Genomic DNA, 17,530 nt, shown 5'->3' with positions numbered 1-17,530 from the left:
GTCAAACAAGGGTGGGAGGCATCAAGCTTGGGAAAGGAGGTCCAGGCATGAGAAAGCAGATAACTGTGCCATTTCATTATGGAAGAAAAGCAACTTTGAGTCTACTAAAAGGAATTATCTGGACCCCCATGAATTCTATGTAGGCCAGTAGATTCTAAGAACTCACATAGTTAAGACCGCAACCATCCTTTTAACAGTACAAAAAAAAAAAAAAAAAAGAATGATCATTCAGCGATACTCCATTTTATACGTCCTATTTTACTTATTTAAAACTAAAGCAGCACACAATTTTCTTCTCTTCCTTCAGAGCAGCTGTACTGCATGCTCTTGATGCTGAATAGAAGAGAAAAGTGAGCTTTTTCCTAAGTAATCTGCATAAGTGATCACCTTATTTCCAAATACAGAAAATTATCCCTGGGTTTAGATTATCCAGGCCTAATTTTACCTCTACTAGATCAGCTGATTCAACTTGACGATTTTTAGGGTAACCAGCCCTATACATTTCACTTAAGAGATGGTTATATCCAGCTAACTACGCCTAAGGACAAGGAAAATGTCCAACATCCTATGTATTTTCTGGATGACCATTTATGTTTAAGAATCACGTGTTAACTCTTCCTTTGTGAAACACAATTATGAATTTTCCCATTTGTGTGAAAGGCTATGGACTTATTATTTTTGTTATTAGCTATTACTGGTAAATGTTTTACTCAGGTCTAAGCATAGAGCTAACACGTCATATACATTTAACTTAGTCCTCACAGGCAGGTAATATCTCTATTTAAAAATGAAGAAATTAGGATCAAAAAGTGAGGTTTTTAGGATCACACAGCTACGAAAAAGAGGAGTCAGGATGAGTCTGACTAGAAAGCAACTGTTCTTGCCAGGCACGGTGTGGCTCACACCTGTAATCTCAGCACTCTGGGAGGCTAAAGCAGGCAGATCACGAGCCCAGGAGTTTGAGACCAGCTTGGGCAACACTGCAAAACCCCATCTCTACCAAAAAAAAAAAAAAAAAAGGAGTAAGTAAGTAATATCTACATTGGATTGTCTCCTTTTGGGCATGGACACATGCCTTTTTCTTTGCTGCTGAGCTGCTAACATTTCTAACATTAAGTCAAGAACCATAAAAGTCTTGAAGAATTAACTAGACTTTGTGAATACGTAGCCTCATTTGACAATGGAGAGCATATCAGTAACTCCTTTGAAGTCACAGGTTAAGGCTGCTCAGTGGAAACACAGCACCTCTACTACGAGGTGCAATACTGGCCAGAACAGGAAAGCATGCTTCTATGCAACACCATCACTCCAATTCTATTTCCGTACATGGCTACACTCTGAATGGTGCTGACAGTGCTCTCCTGTGGCTACTGTCCAGAAGCAGAATTGCCCTGTAACTTCCTACCTCTGGCCTTGCATCTGTTACACTCCCTGTGTCACAAATGCCCTCCTGTCGTCTAGTTTCCAGGTATCCAAAGGTCTCTTGCCTTCAAACTGCAACCTGCTATGGCCTCCATCCATCCATGCCTCTACCTGCTCAATAAACACATATATATGTAGTTATGTGTCAGTCACTGTGCCTGCCCCTCCCCCTGGTAAAACCAAAGCCCAACCCTGGACTCCCAAGAACCTCTCAGTCCACAAGAAGAAAAGTCTGTAAACAACCATGTAGCATTCCGTGGGGCCAGTGCTCTGACAGGTGTATATGGGGGATGCACAGACCACAAGGGAGAAGGTGGCTACAGCTGGAGGGGCAATGGCAGAGACAGCTTCACAAGACTGGTCACTGAATTTAAGCCGTAATTCAGAAGACAGCTGATGAAGACCTAAACTAAGACAAGGGAGGATTCTTTAAAGGGAACAAATCTGACAGACGTAGGTCTCGGGAGATTAAGTGGATGGGGATGGGGATGCTGACTCCCCTGGAGTCAAGGAGTGCTCTGAGGTAGTGCTGTCCAAATGAATGTCCTGCAGTGATGGAAATGTTCTACACAGTGACAGTGTCCCAGAGGGCAGCCTCCAGCCACATGGATCCAGCTTGAAATGTGCTAATGTGAGTGAGGAACTCCATATTTTACTTCATTTTAACTAATGTTCATTTAAATAGTAACATGTGGCTAGTGGCTACTAGGTTGGACAGTACTCTTCTAAGATTTTTGGCTTGAGATAGTTGTACTGAAGGTGTTATTATCAACATCTGGGAAAACAAATACTGCAAAGAAAAGCATATAGACACTCAAATATTTGAATAAATGAACAAATCACTGACTAGAGGAACAGACTGGGTAATCTTTAAGGACCTCTCCCCGCTAAAATCCCATCACAGATGTACTTATCCTTGTTCACTCAGGTTCCAAATAATGACCTCAATATGGTAGCAACAAAATATAATCCTGCTGTCTCTAGGCCTAAGTATTAAAATACTACTACTAAATAAAACTTATTTATACCATTCAGGGAAAAAAGAAAAGAAAAATGACATCATGAAACCACTGGAAGTCACAATTTAGAGAATAATCACAGACCACAAGTCAAGCCAGGAAAAATAACTGCCTAGTAAAAAAAAAAAAAAAAAAAAAAAAGTCTTTTTCCAAAAAGAAGAGGGGAAGGGGAGGAGGGGACCACGCAGCGTTATGACAGCCAACGTGAGTGCAGGTAATTTCAAATACTTTCAGACCATTCACCTTGTCAGCAGCTCACTTTACACTCAGGTTACATTTCTCTGTAGTCTGATGAGAGAAATGACAGAGTTTATCTCATGATACCTAATTTTGTACTATAGGGCATTTTACAAGGTCTATGATAATAAAATTTTCCCTAGTAATACGCCCTTTAATCTTACTTATCCACGACATCCAAAATCAATATGAAATAAAGAATTCTGCTACATGAAAACACTTAACCTGAGAACAGGTTGTATCTAAATGACTCATTGTTAATCTATCAATATTATCCTAATCTGATTGTATTTGGATTTACTATTTTGGTCCTTGACATCTCTTGTAAGCCTCCAAATTCTAGTTTTCCAGAAATGAGAAGCTAGCTCGAGATATAGCTCTATTTCCCCACTTATTTTTCCAGCCTTACCTCCTAAACCAGGCTGAAATTCTATGTTCTTCTTTTCACTTCTATCGATGAGATCACATCACCAATGTTTTTAACTATTCACGTATAACGTTCTATTTATGAGACTGCAAGACACTATAGAAATGTAACCGCGTCTAGCTTCAGAGAAATATATCTCGTAAGAATGTCAAATACGAATTTTTTAGCAAAAAGCATATGTCTAGCATAACAAGACAGCAATCTTTGTGTTTCTCCTCTTTCTTGGTCTCTCAGGTTGACTATCTGAGCTTCGATACCCCATTGCTACAACGGTTCCACACCTTTTAAAGTCAGAGCCAGTATGAACACATTTTAGCTGGCCCCACCATACAATTCAACACATAATTGACCTCTCATAGAAAGCGAGGCAAAAAACAATGTCAAATAGTAAGGTCTTTGCCCCCCAGAAAGTTTATCTGGTGGGAAAGAGTAAACAAAAATAAATACAAAACAAGTAGCAGAAGAGATACTGCTGTAAGCTAAAACAAAAATAACGTTAGCTGACATTCACTGAACACCTATGTGTATCACATTCTCAGCTAGGTGCATTTTAATTTCAATAAAACTGTATTAATTATACTAAGAGAGAGCAAATAAAGAGAAATTCTCCAAGTTTTGAGTACTTTATTCACTCAAAAACTACTTACCACAGACCTAAATACAAGAATCATAAGATAATATTTTCTTTCCCTTCCATTTAATGAACAATAACTGCCTAGTAAAATACAAAGAAAAAGGAACCCATGCCTGATATGGCATTGTAAAGATCCATGAGTGGCCCATACCTCTGGGCTAACAGTCCCTGGCCAGAGAATCTGATAACCCAGGCAACGATCTGGACCATATCAACCACTCTTCAATTCATTCAAGCATTTACTACTGTTCAACATAGTTTAAGGGGACGGGGGTGGGGTGGGGGGGTACATTATTTTGGACTGAGCTCCTGTACTAGGCCCCAGTAGACCAGACCAAACCAGAATGGAATCACTTGTGGTAACTACCACTTAAACTGAACTCAGCTGGGTACGGTGGCTCATGTCTGTAATCCCAGCATTTTGAGAGGCCTAGGTAGGATTATCTCTTAAGCCTAGGAGTTTGAGACAGCCTGGGCAACACATGGAGACCTCATCTCTACATATAATTTAAAAATTAGCTAGGCATGGTGGCGCACTCCTGTGGTTCCACCTACTCAGGAGGCTGAAGCAGGAGGATCACCTGAGCCCGGGAGGCTGACACTGCAGTGAGTGAGTTGAGATCACTCCACAGCACTCCAGTCTGGGCGACAGAGCAAGACCCTGTTTCAAAAACAAAACAAAACAAAAAACTGCTCTGAAACAAGCCAGTTTTCTATTAAAAACAAAAAACAAAAATAAGAGATTCATGGCCACCAATCAGAAGAGGCCCAGTTTACCTGAGCTGGGATAATAAGAAAAGTTTCCTCTGTTTTAACCCTGTAAGGAAAGTAATTCTGAAATGACCAATCTGCTGTTCATTCTTTATTTCTGCTTTCTTCAGCCTTTTTTTTTGCCTATAAAGCCAAGCTCCTCTCCTCAGTTCACTGGAACACCCATCCTGTTTTATAGAATGAGGTACGATTCAATGCTAGAATCACAAATAAAAGCCAATTAGATCTTTATTTTTAATTAGATTTTTAATTTGCCTTTTGACACTAGCCCACTATTAGGCATTAGAAATATAACTATGAATCACACAAACGTAAAGCATTACATCAAAAAATACCACACCACAAGCTAGAAAGTGTTAAGTGGAGAGACACAGGAACCCTCCCTACCATCTGAGAGGTATACAGTCCAAGACACTCAGCAGATGCCTAAAACTGCGGATAGTACTAAACCCTATATACTAAATTTTCTCCTATACAGACATACCTATGATAACTTATTTTATAAATTAGGCACATTTAACTTATAAATTAGGCACAGTAAGACTAACAATAACTCATAATAAAATAGAACAATTACACCAACATACTGTAATAAAAGTCACATGAATGTGGTCTCTCTCTCACGTGCATGCACAAAATTATCTTAATATTTTCAGACCACAGGTGACTGCCAGTAACTGAAACTGCGGTAAGTGAAACGTCGGATATGGGGGGACTACTGAGCATGGAAAGTGCTATGACAGAAGACTGGTTCCAGCTGCAGTAAACAAGAGAGGAACAGTGACACCAACAGACTGATTTCTGTCCTTTGAGATGCAAAGAATATACAAAGTCAATATGAAGATAAACTCTTATCACCAACTAAATATTGTGCTACGAGAGGTAGTCAAAGGGCCAGGGCAGTGGCTCACACCTGTAATCCCAGCCTTTTGGGAGGCTGAGGCAAGAGGATTGCTTGAGCCCAGGAGTTTGAGACCAGCCCGGGCAACAGGGCAAAATCCGTATCTTTAAAAAAAAAAAAAAAATTAGCTGGGCATGGTGACGCACACCTGTAGTCCCAGCTACTCAGGAGGCTGAGGTGGGAGGATCGCTTCAGCTTGGGAGGTCAAGCCTGCAGTGAGCTACGATCACACCATTGCATTCCAGCCTAGGTAACAGAGTGAGATCCTGTCCCCGACACACACACACACACACACACACACACACACACACACACACACACACACACACACGAAAAAAAAGAGAAAAGAAAAGAGAGTCAAACAGCTCCAGATGGAGAACTTGCTCCTGAAATAAAGTGTGTGTGTATCCACCTGTCTGTCTCCTGTGAGGCTACAGAAAACTCTGAGCAGTTTATTTAAACCTAAGTTTCCCTAACTACAAAAATTAGACTGTGAGAATTAAATGAGCTAACCCATGGGAAGAGCCATCTACCTCATTTAGCAAGCAATAAAGAGCACCAAGCACTGTTACTGCACCACCAGGTGCCGCCCCACCAGCCTGAACAACCCACCAGACCTGGGGCACGTTCACTGCATCTCAGTACCAATCCCAGGGTTTCACATAGAAAGGAATTCATGGCACCCTCTCAATCAATGTGGATTCAGAACAAAACAAATAGTAAACAAATGAGCAAACAAAAACCTAAAACCAAGATGATTTAAGTTCAAATTTAGTTCTACTCTTGCATTTGCCTAGTTATTCACTACCACAACAAAAAGTGAACTACTAGAAATAAAAAAATTTAGAGGTTGAAAATGGTTAGAAATCCGTAGTAAATATAATTGGTTTTCAAAGGAAAACTCGATTATCTAATCGATGTTTCTGCCTATGGGTAACAGTTAACCTTCATTTTTTAATGTTCACAGTAGACAGGTCTGGCCCCGGGCAGCCACCTGTGGATCCTAATACTTTGATCCCTAATTCCATTCTTCACTGTGACAAATCTTTTTCTTTTTAATTCCAGCACTTGGCACAATACTTGGCACATAGACAACACTCAAAAACATTTGTGAAAGTTATTTTTTTCCCCAAATGCAGAGGTTTAAAAAAAATGCATCTTCCTAACCTACTTCAACTAGAAAAGCTGAACTTGCCCCGTATTTAGTGACCCTGAGTTGCCTCTGTGATCACCACTTTTAAGTGCCACACAAGCATAAAGCATGAGAATTTGAATCAACAGTTGTTTCGACTCCACCAAACAGTTAATGAGCTTCTTTGTAATGGGCATAAAAAGATAAAATAATAATAACAACTTTCTCATGATAAAATAAGGCTTCCAGCTTGAGGAAAGACTGCTGACTAGAACCAAGTAAAGAAGCTATTCAGCAACATTCTGAATAATCTACCATCATTAAATACAAATGTGGACTGGTACCAAGGGCATCATTAAGCAGTTTTCTTTAGCAATACTCAGAGGCAGCCTGAGAACTGGAGGAAAACCAGGGGCCAGCAGGGCAGCTGGACAGAGGGGCAGAGGTCCTGAGGGTGGAAGCACTGACCAGAAGGAAGTGCCTGAGGACAGGAAAGACAGGGAGAGACCAAAGGACCCTGGCACCTCTGTCCAGGATTGTGCAGAGAACACAGATACAAGATCACCAGTTATGAAATACCAGGATTCCAGAAGTTTTAAAACTCCCCTGTTCTAAAAAAGGGGGACACTGTGTCCTTGGCTGATCTTTTGGCACTTTCTGTTGCTCTTGACCCCACAAAGATTACCAAAACAGTGGCTTCCAGGGAGGCCCTTGAGATGACAGTTTAAACCTTGACACAAATCCAACCCAAGTAAAAAGATTTTCTTGCCCAAACTACTTTGTATTTTTCTCTGCTTTAATTACTGAACCCTATAACTAGAATTCATCCCTGATTCAAAGAGATGCTAAAAATAGCCTATTTCAGAATGTAGAATGAGAAGCATCGTGTAATTTTGCTACTAAATGGACTCCTTTTTTTTATTGCTCAGTAACTTACTCTTCAAATACATTTATTTTTATCAACCAAAAAAATGCAAAGCACTTCGGATGCACATTAAACAGTAATTTTCAATACTAATTATGTATTTATAAGTTTATAAGTGAAATCTCAGGCATATACCAACCTTACTTAAAAACAGCCTTCTGACTCTTTCCCCCTAATCATGACCTTCATTAAACAGCTTTGATTGCAAAGAGTACCACCTCATTTACATATGATGAATGAATTAAAGCTCTTATCCAACAGGCTCCCCATTGCAACTGGCAATTTATTAATAACAACTTACATCTGAATCCACAGTGCCATTTACAAAGGGCTTTCACATAAATCATCTCATTTAATCCCCTACAACCTTGACACCTGCAAGGTAGGAATTAGTTTAACTATCTTGCAAATCAGGAAACAGTCTAATGGAATGACTCATCCAAAAAAAATCACACAGTAAATACAGGTGGAAGACACACTCACCTACATCTATCTCACCTAAGTCCCAAGGTTTATTCCAAACTCCACTCCTTCTATGACTGACTCTATCTTCTTCACTATGGCTGCAGGACCACACCAACCTAGCTAGATCACCCCACCCTCCTAACTCCAACAGAACTCACTAGGAGTATCATCAGTGTGAAACCCAGCACATGCTACTTTCCACTGGGATTTACCTTCAGAGGCCTATGTTTTGTCTTCTCAACTCTATACATTAAACTACTGTTTATCATGCCACCTAAGAATCATCTGGTAGACAAATGTCTTTCTTTCCTTAACTTCAGCAACCAAACCAGGGCATTACCCTTAGCTTTGGCCCCACCATGCTGTCTCCAACCAGAAAATCCTTGAAGTTGTTCACAGGCCATCATAAATAAGTATAAAAGAGGTTTCCCTTTTTTAAAGTTTTTTACAAATATTTTTAGTAGAGAGACACAGGGTCTCACTGTGCTGCCCAGGCTGGTCTCAAACTCTGGCCTCAAGTGATCCTCCTGCCTCAGCCTCCCAAATGCCAAGATTATAGGTGTGAACCACCACACACAGCCCAAAAGAGGTTTTCTTAACTGTGCTTAAAGTTGCCTTATATCCTTTACTGGTTTGAGTCTCTGCCTTTCTCCCATGCCTATATCCCATCCCTGGTCTCTGACTTCCTATTGCCTCCTGAGCACCTGCTCAACCAAACAACTAGTTATTCGTGTTTTTATTTCCTTGATTTGACCTACCTTGATTCCTGAATATTCACCTGGTTCCTGTTCAGGTGCTGGAACACCTTTAACTTCCAGCCTCACCTTGCTCTCTGAATCCAGATTTTCTAATCTGTCCTCACATTAACTACAGTCCAACCCCTACAAAAGGTACCACCCAGGCCCCGACACAAGAAGCTGCTGAGCTTTCTACAACTGGCCAGAAGAAGAATAGTGCTGTCTTTTTTACCTTCAGCTTATACCTGCAGCTCCACACTTCCACAGCTATTTCAGGAGAAAGACAAATTTAACAGAGGTACCAACAGCAGTTACTCTTACCTCCCCATGGGCCCTTATCTCCTTCCTCTTCAAGCTCAGACTTAAAAATCAGGTGACAAATATCCTGGGCTAAAATACTACACAGTCAGCAATCTGTTGGATACCAACGGGTTAGATCATAACCAAATCAGGATTTCCACTTAGTTTCATTAAATGTGTTGAGTCTTACATTTGGACAAAGAAAATAATGAAAATCATGACATAAGTGCACGAAATATACAGAAAATCTGTACATTATCAAATAGAAATAGCAAGATGTAAATACTGAATTGCAGAGGTATTTTTTTCATTATTACCATGACAATTTTTAAATACTCCAAAATCAAACTATATTTCAAAATTACCTCTATAATACTAAACCTGACATAAAGATTTCATGTGCAATTCAACAAATAACTTCAGTTTTTCTTTTTCTCTCTCTGAGGATAAAGTATAATAGTGGCCACTATAACAAAGAGATTCATAAACCTGTACCCACAGGGGATCCTATGTGTTCAAACAAAACTGACAAACACAGCAGTACCATTTTTACAACATGTCTACATTCAAAGCTCCTGAGCCTCTAGTCAAAACCTAACTCACTATATCTAAAGTAATCAGGGAACTAAATGGCCCACCATCATGCCACAAGAATACTACAATTTATGAGAGAAGATACAAACAAACAAAAACAAGGAAAAAATGACCTCCTAGAAATAAATGTAAAAGTTCAGTCACCTAAGTAACTCGTTATTGCCAAAAACATTTCTAGCATCAAATTCTATCTCCAATTAATTAAGTAGCAGTAATCATTTAATCAGTGGCATCCAATATAATCCTGTAGGAAACATTTTCTGAAGCCCAGAGGCTGCATGGTAAAGGGGAAAGATCAGAGGTATGGGGGTCAGAGATCTGAGTTCCACCCCAGAACTACCATCGAAAAGCTCTGGACCTTGGAAGAGTTAGTACTGTTTGAGTCTCAAGCTCCCCTTTTATAAAAATAAAGCTAACCATACCTCCCCTTAAAATGTGAAGGGGAGGATGAAGTCTTATGGACAAAGAACACAGCAAGGTAGCAGAGGCATTTAATAACCGGCAGTTATTTTTCCTGGACAACTAAAAGCAAAACATGCTCCCTGTCGGCAGAGAAGCACAATCACCACAATCTGGCAAATTTACTCAGCCCACTCTTGGCAAAAAGGAAGTGTTGATATCTTTGCATTTGTGTATGCAGATGACAGGCCACATCCTCATTCTTTGAGGTTAGGTGGCAGCACTGATCTGTCTCCAAATGACAAAACTCATGCTTGAGGCCAGTGGCCAATATATCACATATCCCTGAACCAGCACCTCTTTGTTTTCTACAAATAAAGATAATTATGGCCAATTTACTCACTGAAAGGGTACAGGAATGTAGATATTCCAAACAGTAGATATTCTGATATTTGAAATCCTCATGTTTATTTAACTAAAGCTTCATTTGCTCTTGTAGAGTTTTCTGTTAATAACTTGAATTCTGCATAAAATGCCAGCTGAATCTGTCAACCCTGAAGGCAGGAGGTTACCAAGATCCAGATTCTGCCCCTATCCTCTCCATCATCCCCCATCATCCATACTCCAGTGACAAGATGCTTCTTTCAAAGTCTAGAAGAGCCCAAAGGAAGGCCTCATCTTTGTAGAACCTTTGAGCACAGGAATAATGATTAAATGACTATAGAACTCCACATACAAAGTAAACTGAAGAAATTAAAGTGGTAATAAACCATACACAGAGACAGTCAACAGAATTAAAATTAAAGCACTCCAGTAAGTTACATCTACAGTATTATCTTCTCCCCTCAAAACTGCTGAGATAAATGGAATTCCATGGAAATTTCCTAAAATAAATGCTACATAATTCACATACCAAATACACAGAGATTAAGTACCACTTTTATCAATCTGCTTAAAATTAATGACCTCAAATCTTAATACAAAAGTAATCAGCAATTTTTAAAATACATCTGAAAGCAAGTGAATGTTATTGCACCTAAAAGTGCTGAAAATACACTATATAAACCCACAAAACCATGAGATTTCAACACAGCATGGCTCCATCTACTATATAACCTATAAATGTAAGCATTTTCAACCTAAGAGAACCAAATTGCTAATGATCTCTACCCTGCCACAAAGAAAGTAATCACCCTGACTATATACCACATTCCTACAACTAAGGAAAGGAGGAAAGACAGAAGTGGAGAGGTGGAGAGAGGGTGTGTAGGGAACAGACATTAACATTCTACAGTGCTGCGACAGTGTTTCTTCTTGGAGGTAATAAGTAATGCAGAGCGGATGCTCCTGTTCGTCTTTTGGTGATGAATCCAACACAAGATTAAAGTCATGAAAGAGGAGCTAAAACATCTGGCCTCCAGTACTAACCAACCAACAGCAGAACGGAGACACCCCAGCTCCCATGAGCATTGTGGAACATCTTACTAAATACACCTTCTTAATCAGGATTTGTATCTGAATTCTCTGCTGGGATGAAAAGCTAACCAGGATTGTCTCTGCCCTGACATGAGAGCAACCAGAAAGGAAAAAATGAGACGCAATGTACTTCACTGCTACTGAGCCTGCCATGCTGAGCCAGAACTCTGCTTTACATTCTTAGCCTCTCACTTGGTCCTCATAGCAACCCTATGAAGTAGGAACTATTAATATCCCCATTTTACAAACAAAGGAACTAAGAAACAGAGAAGTGAAGTGGCTTGCCCCAAGTCACACAGTACATAATAGAGTTGAGAGTCAAACCTAGAAAACCTTTTTTCAGAGACCATGCTTTTAACCACTAGCCTTCTCTTCTTTTATTTGAAATGAAATATAATCTTGCTGTAAAGACAACTTAGGAAATGTAAAGCCATCCTGTATCCATCCCACTCACCTTACTGCCCACTCTACCATTAAAGGTAAATCTCAAAATCTTTCCTACAGTAATCCTAGTCAAACCACTCAAGCCCTGGGAAGTTTACTTTGTACTTCTGCATCATTTAATCTTCGGAGCCCAAAGAGGATGACAGAGGTGGGTGTTTTAACCTCCAATTAACAAAGCAGTACTTTCAGAGAGTAACTGAATACTACTACAAAGCTCTAAGTGGCAAAGCCAAGGTGTGAACTCCCCAGTCCACTTAGAAATGATGCCTTTTGGAAATATTTTATCCACTTTGCCTCAATGAATCAAATCCCATGGGATGACTGTAACCTCCATTCTGTAACATTACACAGAGACAATTTGCCCCAGGATTTAGAAAGTGTGGATAGAACACAAAGAAACCTACAAGAAGTAAATATCAGATATCAAGAAGGCCTTCATAGGCAAAGTAGTAATCCACAGCTGTTTTCATCTGTGGCAAAGTGGTGGAAAGACAAAGAATCTGCCAATAGATAAGGGTAAGAAGATACCAGTTGAACTGTTAACAAACTTTTAATGTCTCCATGTGAGCTGAAATGATAGATTAGAATCTCCAGGAGCCCCAAAACACAGCAAATCTGCATCCACTTGCCAACTCTTTCCTGTGGGCCTTAATCAAATACACATGGGTAGTGCACAAGGTGCTAGGGCAGGAGAGCTGAGAGAGCCCCTATGTCACGTCAGGCACCTGTGAAGTCCCTAGATGCAGCGCAGCAGCCTGACACCAGGAGGAAGGCAAGTAAGTGGACAGAAATCAGCTTTTACCATCTCTACAAAAAATACAGAAAATTAGCCAGGCTTGGTGGCAGGCACCTGTAATCCCAGCTTCACCAGAGGCTGAGGCAGGAGAACTGCTTGAACCCGGGAGGCGGAGGTTGCTGTGAGTCGAGATCAGCCACTGCACTCCAGCCTGGGTGACAGAGCAAGACTCCGTCTCAAAAAAAAAAAAAAAAAAAGAAATGAAAAGAAGAGCAGGGCAGGCCAGGCGCGGCGGCCGACGCCTGTAATCCCAGCACTTTGGGAGACCAAGACGGGTGAATGACCCGAGGTCAGGAGTTTGAGACCAACATGGCGAAGCCCTGTCTCTACTAAAAATCCAAAAATTAGCCAGGCACGGTGGCATGCATCTGTAATCCCAGCTACTCATGAGGCTAAGGCAGGAGAATCGTTCGAACCCTGGAGACGGAGGACGCAGCGAGCCAAGATCGTGCCAGTGCACTCCAGTCTGGGCAACAGAGCGAGACTCCGTCTCAAAAAATAAATAATAATAAATAAAATAAAAAAGAGCAGGGCAAAGAGATACCTTCTGAGGAGCTGAAAGCCATCGAGAGTATAAATAACTCACCACTGTCCAGAAAGGCTAGCAGCCAAGCTATAAAACAAAGAGAAATCTCCCACCATTCAGGAAGTTGGCGGCTTGGCTCTGAAGCATAAAGAGATCTCCAAGATCTTACTGGGGTTCGGAGTGAAAACTGCCGAAAACAAACTCGTGATCCCACTCTCAAACTATGTGAATCCAATGGTAAACTGACTCTAATTAATGCTACTTCAAAGCCCAGATCCAGCTCAGTCCCCCTCATTAACAGTGTGACAAAAGGAAGAGCAAGCCCTTTGCCGGGATAGATATTCCTCAGTCTTTCTTGTTCTTAATGTCCAGCAAACAATAAAAAATCATCGGGCCAAAGAGCTTCTGCACAGCAAAAGGAACTACCATCAGAGTGAAGAGGCAACCTACAGAATGGGAGAAAATTTTTGCAATCTACTCATCTGACAAAGGGCTAATATCCAGAATCTACAATGAACTCAAACAAATTTACAAGAAAAAACAACCCCATCAAAAAGTGGGCAAAGGATATGAACAGACACTTCTCAAAAGAAGACATTTATGCAGCCAAAAGACACATGAAAAAATGCTCATCATCACTGGCCATCAGAGAAATGCAAATCAAAACCACAATGAGATACCATCTCATACCGGTTAGAATGGCGATCATTAGAAAGTCAGGAAACAACAGGTGCTGGAGAGGATGTGGAGAAACAGAAACACTTTTACACTGTTGGTGGGACTGTAAACTAGTTCAACCATTGTGAAGTCAGTGTGGCGATTCCTCAGGGATCTTGAACTAGAAATACCACTTGACCCAGCAATCCCATTACTGGGTATATACCCAAAGGATTATAAATCATGCTGCTATAAAGACACATGCACATGTATGTTTATTGCGGCACTATTCACAATAGCAAAGACTTGGAACCAGGCCAAATGTCCAAAAATGACAGACTGGATTAAGAAAATGTGGCACATATACACCATGGAATACTATGCAGCCATAAAAAATGACGAGTTCATGTCCTCTGTAGGGACATGGATAAAGCTGGAAACTATCATTCTCAGCAAACTATCGCAAGGACAAAAAACCAAACACCACACGTTCTCACTCATAGGTGGGAATTGAACAATGAGAACACATGGACACAGGAAGGGGAACATCACACACTGGGGCCTGTTCTGGGGGAAGGCAGAGGGATAGCATTAACATGTTAAATGACAAGTTAATGGGTGCAGCACACCAACATGGCACATGTATACATATGTAACAAACCTGCACGTTGTGCACATGTACCCTAAAACTTAAAGTATAATAATAAAAAAAAAAAGACTAAAACATAAAAACAACAACAACAACAAAAATCAAGGGGCCAGGTGTGGTGGCTCACGCCTGTAATCCCAGCACTTTCGGAGGCCCAGGCGGGCAGATCACTTGAAGCCAGGAGTTCGAGATCAGCCTGGCCAACATGGCGAAGCCCCATCTCTACTAAAAATACAAAACATTAGCCGGGTGTGGTGGCACACACCTGTAATTCCAACTACTCAGGAGGCTGAGGCACAAGAATGGCTTAAAGCCAGGAGGCAGAGGTTGCAGTGGGATGAGATCACACCACTGCACTCCAGCCTGGGTGACAGAGTGAGACGTCTCAAAAAAATAATAATAATAAATAGAAATAATGGGACACAAGGAGGAGACAAACATGGTCCATTTTTAAAAAGTCAACAGAGGGTACATCCATATATGATCCTGATGTTGCAACCAGTAGACATAACTATGATAAATGTACTAAAAGACTTAGTGAGAAAGGTGAGCAGGTGAACATGAGCAGTTGGAAGATTTCATCAGAGTAAAATAATTAAATAGGTAAACAGAAAAGCTAGAAATGGAAATTACAATTTCAGAAAGAAAGAACTCATTCGATGAGCTTAACAGAAAACTGGACATAGCAGAAGGTGGTTCTATGAGCTGCAGAGAGAGAAAAATGGAAAACAAACAAGGAAACTGCCCAAGAGCTGAGAAATAATAAATGGCTTGAATATACTGGAGTCCCAGAAGACAAGGAGAGAACCGGATAAAAGAAATATCTTAAGAAATAATAATCTGATAATTTTCCAAATGTAATGAAGGACATCAACCCACAGATCGAAGAAGCTCATTACACCCAAAGAAAGTAAACACAAAGAAAAATCACACCTAGGCACATCATAGCCAAATTGCTAAAAACCAAAGACAAAGAGAAAATACTCAAAGCAACCAGAGGAAAATGAGACATATGACTTGCAGAAAACTGCAATAAGGGCAACATTTAAGAAGGCTAAATTTTATCAAAAATAATTAAAGTCAGAATACGATGAACTGACATGTTTAGAATGCTGAGGTGTGGGGAAAATGACTGTCATACAAGATTCTTTGTCTAATGAAAAAAACTAGAGAGAGAACTCTCAAAACTAGCTTTTGTTTAAAAAAAAAGTAAACAATCCAATTATGAAATGAGCAAAAAAAAATAAACATTTCACCAAAGAGGATATATAGACAGCAAATAAGCAGAAGAAAAGATGGTCAACATTATTAGGCATTAGAAGAATGCAAATTAAAACCACAATGAGATATCACTACATTCAGGTTAGAACAGTTAAAATAAACAGTGATAATACCAAAGTCTGGTGAGGATGCAAAAAAAAAAAAGGATCACTTACACACTGCTGGTGAAAATGTAAAATAGTACAGCTACTCTGGAAAATAGTTTGGCACATTCTTACAAAACTAAACATTCACTTTCCAATAATCACATTCATGGGTATTTATCCCAGAGAAAATATATTCATAGAAAAACCTGTACACAAATGTCCACAGCAGCTTTACTCATAATAGCAAAATAGCAGAAACAATGCAAATGTTGTTTGCATGAATTGTTGAATCAACTCTGGTATATCCATACAATTGTAAACTGCTCAGCAATACAAAGGAATCAACAATTGATACATAAAACAACCCGGACAGACCTCGAGGACATTTTGCTTAGTGAAAAAAGTAATCACAAAGGTTAAATATGGTATGATTTCATGTATGTAACATTCTGAAAATGATACAACTAATAGAGATGAAGAACAGGGGCCAGGGACAAGGAATAGGATGGCTGAGGGTACAAAGAAATTGCACAAGGGAGATTTTGTGGTGATGGGACAGTACTGTATCTTGATGGTGGCAGTGGTTATACGAATCTACACATGTGCTAAAACTGCAGAGAACTTTACACACTCACACACACACCTGCAGTTTAAAATATAGTGAACAGTGAATAAGGTCGTTAGTACGTACCAGTATCAATTTATTGGTTTTGGTATTGTACTACAAGCTATAAAAGATGTCACCTTTTGGGAAGCTGGGCAAGGGTACATGGAACTGTGAACTTTTTTTTTTGCCATGTTCTGTGAGATTATTACTATATAAAAATAAAAGGTTTAATATTTAAAAAGGAAGGCAAAATAGACATTTTCTGATAAGCCAAAGCTGAGCAGATCCATATTTAAAAAGATGCTGAAGTTCTTCAGACTGAATGGAAACAATACCAGACAGAAACAGGAAGAAAGAACACCAAAAAGACATCAAGTCAAAGTACGTTCCTCCTGAGATATTCCTTTGTTCAACTAACATTTGTTAAATATCTTTTCTGCAAGTCTTTATGGTAAGTGCCATGGGATCAAAGATAAATAACACTCATAATGTCTATGATACAAACATACACATAAATATTAGCAACAAATGACATTGAAGACTATGTTATCAAGGTACTTATACACTGCTGGTGGTTGTACAGAAAAGGACGTTGTTGTTGGGAAATGGTAGGTAAAGAAAGACTTCCCAGAGCTGAATCTGAAGATGAATGTTAAATGAACAACTGAGGGACAGTATTCTAGACAAAGAAGTCTGCCAGAGAGCAGCCACAGAGGAGTGAATGAGGAAGACATACATGTGGAGCTCCAAAAGGTCAAGATACCCAAGAAGGAGGAGGAAGAAAAATCCCCAGGAAATGACAGAAGGCAGACTAGGGAAGGACAGGCAGAGCACACAGAACCCCTGTTAAATAAGGAGATCTACAAGTAACCGGGAGAGTTGGAAGGAACTTAATTTACTTACGAAAGGAATAGAAAACAGGCGTTCCAGAGAGGTAACTTTGGCAGTATGAATGATGTACATGGGGAAAGTGATACAGGAGCTACAACAGGGCAGTAATACAACCGTCCAGAAAGGAGACGGTAGTAAGCTTAGGCCACGGCTG

The 17,530-nt window shown here is 40.0% G+C and overlaps 1 protein-coding gene across 3 annotated transcripts in view; it reads right to left on the bottom strand.

The window, feature by feature from the left end:
* The window catches only part of WASF3 (WASP family member 3), a 131,279-nt gene that overhangs the window by 76,817 nt on the left and 36,932 nt on the right, over window positions 1-17,530 (bottom strand). The window contains exon 1 of one of the 3 annotated variants that reach the window (XM_055359720.2): window positions 1,406-1,503. The exons of the other annotated variants lie outside the window; for them this stretch is intronic. The gene's annotated coding sequence lies outside the window, so the exon portion shown is untranslated. Of the gene's footprint in view, window positions 1-1,405; window positions 1,504-17,530 lie in introns of those variants that run through there. 3 annotated transcript variants of the gene reach the window in all.

The sequence above is a fragment of the Gorilla gorilla genome, chromosome 14, assembly GCF_029281585.2.
Source record: "Gorilla gorilla gorilla isolate KB3781 chromosome 14, NHGRI_mGorGor1-v2.1_pri, whole genome shotgun sequence".
NCBI classification, from domain to species: Eukaryota; Metazoa; Chordata; class Mammalia; order Primates; family Hominidae; genus Gorilla; species Gorilla gorilla.
The sequence above is the reverse complement of the archived record's forward strand: the minus strand, read 5'-3'. Positions and strand labels throughout refer to the sequence as shown.